Genomic DNA, 4,846 nt, shown 5'->3' with positions numbered 1-4,846 from the left:
TGTGTGTGTGTGTGTGTGTGTGTGTGTGTGTGTGTGTGTGTGTGTGTGTGTGTGACGTCTAGTCATCCTGTCTGGAGGTCAGCTTAGGGAAGTAGAGGACGTCTCCTGTTCACCACCTAATAGGTTTGCTTAATTTAGCATGCTGTTGGTGTTGTGTGGATTTCCTCCATCTCCAGCATGTTTAATTTATTTTATTTCCTAAAATGTGGGGTCACATACATTTTTTTAAATTACTTCAAAAATGCATGTATTACCCTACAATGACTTAAAAAAAGTTGTTTCTAGCATAGGTTTCTAAAGAGCCATAATGAAGTTCAAAGTGGTGATGTGTACATAAAAATAGGCATTTTAACACGGTGGAGTCTTTGGGGATTGACTCGCTTTTGGAGCAAGCCTCGAGTGGCTATTCAAGGAACTGCAGTTTCTGACTTCATCATTCAGCCCTCGAGTAATAGTATGATTGCTATGGAATTTGTAGTAGTACTATGTTGTCAGTAAAAGTGCGTTTATAACGTTTTTCAACTGTGTTTTTCAGTTTTTGGCCTCAAAAGCTGACAAAACAGAAGCACTCCAAAACACTACTTTAATCAATTGGCTTTCCACACAGGCCACACAATGGTTAATGGTATACTTGCGCTATAAAAGGAAAAATGCAACCCAAAGCTTAATATTACCTCTCAAGTCTATTTTCTTTCATTTATATACTATACTGAAACTAATTAAATGCCCTACTTTATCAATGAACATTTTGCAGACAAGTTCAAAATCAACATTTTGCCACTAACATTTCCAATATTCTAATAAAAAATGTAATCCGGGTGCATTTCCTTCAAAGCATGTTTACTGTTGCAAAACAGGGCAAAACAACAATAATTCTCATTATCATTTAATTTACAATTAATTAGTTGTGTCCTTAAATATCATATTTTGTCTTACCAACAGTGCAAAACCCCAAATGAATTACATTTACAACAATGTAAAACAGGCAAAAAGCAAGAGAAAATGTAACATTGTTGTTTGATAACTGATTTGGTTAATTAACGGATTTCAGCGCAGCCACAACTACTGCTACCGTAGGTGTAAATCTCAGCGGGGTCGGGGGGGGTGTCCCCCCTTAGAAACATTATTGAAAACCATGCTGTGTATTGTAAAAATTTGAATAATGTATACTTAAAATATCTGTAAGTAGTAAAACAATCCAAACCCTAAAACATGCTTTTTAAGTTTGGAAACATTTTTAATTCCCACCCCCTTAGCCTAAACCTAATATTTATATGAAGGATACGAGATAATTTTATAATTATAATATGACCGCATGATGGACCTATGAACCCAACTTATAGACATCTGACGTTAGATTTGTGTTGTTGTTTCCCAGATAAAATGACAGAGAAAAGAAAATGGATAATACATTTGTGGAAAACAGACATAAGATCATTTTTCAGTAAACCAAAAAGCCAAGTCAGTACAATAAGTCCTCATATCAAGACAATTTGGTCACATCATTGTAAACATGGGTGCTTAAGGAAATACTAACGTCACTATGTCACAGGGAAAGGAGACAGATAGAACCCAGGTACAGGGAGACCAGGAACAACCAGGTGCGGAGTCGCAGGTACAGTGTGTTGAGCTTAGTTAATATTTTTGGAGGTGTGTGTGTGGCTGTCAGGTTTGCAGATGGGCTTTACTGCTGGCTCACTAATTTACATCATGATCAGCTAATTTAACAAGTGTAAAAAAGCATTGTATGTCTTTCACATGGGGTCACCTTTTCAAAATAAGTCATTATGTTTTGAGGTATTTTCGTGGCTTGATTGTGAACTTAAAAAATAAAGAAATGGTTTTAAAGAAGAATGGTTGGGTCAATTTATTCAGAGAGAAGAGAAACACTGAAAAGAAGGACAGTCGTACAGTCCCCATGGTTCACTAATGATAGTACTTAGGCTTTCTTCTGTGTACACACATCCTCTACAAGTATGATTGTGGCTGTATTGTGTTTTCCCCTTCAAAAACTGCTCTTCAGAGGTTTTATGTTTAATGTCCCCCCCAACTGTTGAGACTGAGATTCATGCCCATGAATGCTACTGCATATGAAACTGATGATAAAAAAATGCAATCAAATGTCACAAAAAGAAAAGAACAATTTAAGACAATAACACAAAATTATACATCACAAGACAGACTAATAAAAACTTAAAAAAACGCTATCTTTCAAACACAATCATAGTATATTAGTATTAGTAGTAATGTACAGCTGTAGAGCTCCATTTCTCTTAATTAGTTCAACCCAACAATGCCAGCGTTTGAAATAAGTTGTTGTTGTTATTGTTGTTGAAGGTGCCCTCAGAATGGACTGAACCAACTTAGAGGGATGGATGAGTGGATGACATTAATGATTCATGGCTGGGGTTTGGTTTTCGTCGGTTACTGGCAGAGCGCCTGATGTCCCTCCAGACTGACTAAATGATGATGTCATGCTTTAGAGTATCGATTAAACTCTCCCCTTTAGCACATCACTCTGTGTCTTTTTCTCTATTGTTCTCTGTGCTTTTCTCTCCCCTTCTGCCTCCCTCTCCTCTCCTCTTCAACTAACAATGACCTCATCAAGTCCATCATCAGAAACCAGATGCGGCCACTAAAACAATAAAGCTCCTATCCAGAGAGTCATAAAACACATCATAATCAGATGGTCCATGCCAGGATCTATAATTTCCAGTTGGACCTGGTACCCTAGAAGGTAGTCTTGGATGCTGCAGAGGGGGCTGAAAGGATTGATGGGGGCCGAGAGTTGGGTTACATCTAAAGTGCACCAGAGAATCAATAGTTTGTGGAGGCTTTGGCTCACAGACAGAGTTATGGGCCGGCCCCTCATGGGATCTGAAGCACATAAGCCTCCTCTACAGAACAGCCCTGACTAAAACAACAGATTGTCTTTCACTTTCAAAAAGCATTAGACTCCTAATCAATAATGTTAGACAAGATATATACCTTCTGCAAAAAAACCTGTGATGGCCTGTTTTTTTTGGACACAATAGAGAGGAAAATTCACCCCACTTCCGGTAAACCACCATGAGAACTTTTTTGAGAAAAACCTAGTAGTAGTAGTTAATGGTGAGGGACAAATGTTTTTTGATCCCACATGAATTTTACCATGAATTACACATCAAGATAAATAAGTTGCAGTTTGTTGGATAACTGTTGAAGTGTAAGCGATAGATAGATTGATAGATAGATAGATAGATGGACTTTATAAATCCCGATCTGGGAAATTACTCTGTTAGAGTAGCAAGTTACAAGAATATACACACTCTCACACTTACAGAAATACAATAAATACACAAAAAATAAGATTAAAAAAAATAAGATTAAATAAAATAAGATAACAAAAGATCAAAATACTAGAACACCTACTAAAAAATATACTTAGAGGAATGAAAACACTGTACATGTATATACAAATATATAGAATGAAATTTACAACCTACATACATAGTATAAATAACAAAATAAAATCAGTTTAATATTAAATATGAAGTAAACCATGTTGAAGAAGCAAAATAGTGCAATATTTGGAATGTGTGAAGTAATGAGATTACACAACCAAACGGTACAAACCTACAGCAAACTGCAACTTTCTTAAATTGGCAAAATTATCTTTTAATCTGATAAACAATGTGCAGTGTGTGTAGTTCAAGGCTCAATTCAACCAGTATTAAAAAATGGTTTGTCCCTCTTTGTTGACTGCCCAACATATTATTTCCAGAACAAGGGCCCATGGGGGACACCAGAAAGGGGACAGACTTCAATGTAAGCACAGAGTTCCAGGATCACAAAGTACCTGTGCAGGGTACCAGGACTACCAAGTTGTAATACAGAGTATGATGACCACCAACTCAGATTTTTTCCAAAGTCAGGACAGAATACCAGGACAACAAAATCTCTGGTTGCTGTTTGGACAGCCAATTCCTCCAGCCTGCAGATTTGCAACAACAACAACAAACTTCAAGCCACATGCTAAAAATGGCAAGTTTTGAAGAATATTTGGATTGTGCAACAAAGCAGGAGGCTTGGTGAAATGATTGTAAAGATTTACAAGGAATATGTATACAGCATTTAATATCTAAAACTAATGTTTGGGACAGATTGGTAAGGATTGTCTTGGATGAAGTACCCACGATGATACACTGGTAAAAGCAAATTATGGACTGTATGTGTCCAACTAATTTAATAGTTGACATAATTGAATTATGTGAAAAGCTGGCTTCATTTAATATTGTATGTGGTGTTTTCTCTTGCTGGGTGCAAATGGTCAACAGATACAAGTTTCTTTCCAAGACCGTGATGCAGAACCACCGTCTCTGCATCCGAAGCTTAGCTCCATTAAAGACAACTGTGATTGGTTTAAAAAATTGGACTCAGATAGTTAAAAAAGAAAAGAAAATCCTATCCCAGAATGTATCTGTGGTGTGACCAGACCTGATTCCAAATGCTGTGGAGATAGGTCTGGCAATGTGAGACTAAAGTTACTGTTATTCATATAGAGTAAAAAAGTAAAAAATAAATGAAAAACTATGAGAAATGGCAACACTTACCTTTTCTATCTCAAGTTTGTACTGCTGCCTGTTACTGCCTTGAAAAAAAGACAACAGTACAAACTCTTCATTTGTAAAATCACACTTTTTTCTTTTCTTCTTTCTCCCTCTTCTCTTTCTTAATATGAGCCAAGCTACTAGTGCTTCAGTACTGACTAGCAGAGTGTGTGCTCATTAGAGCAGAACAACCAATCATGAGACTTTTCACAGATCACTGTGTTTCACTAAGGATGTTTGAACACAGCCAGCGATTC

General features: G+C 36.8%; 1 long non-coding RNA gene across 1 annotated transcript in view; it reads right to left on the bottom strand.

Moving 5' to 3' along the window:
- Positions 1–334: 334 nt before the first annotated feature.
- LOC117943053 overlaps positions 335–4,846 on the bottom strand; it is a 14,857-nt gene continuing 10,345 nt past the window's right edge. The window contains exon 3 of the long non-coding RNA XR_004656275.1: positions 335–424. This is a non-coding gene — a long non-coding RNA (uncharacterized LOC117943053). The remainder of the gene's footprint in view (positions 425–4,846) is intronic.

The sequence above is a fragment of the Etheostoma cragini genome, chromosome 4, assembly GCF_013103735.1.
Source record: "Etheostoma cragini isolate CJK2018 chromosome 4, CSU_Ecrag_1.0, whole genome shotgun sequence".
In the NCBI taxonomy this organism is placed as follows: Eukaryota; Metazoa; Chordata; class Actinopteri; order Perciformes; family Percidae; genus Etheostoma; species Etheostoma cragini.
Note: the sequence above shows the minus strand (reverse complement) of the source record. Positions and strands in the feature narration are given on the sequence as shown.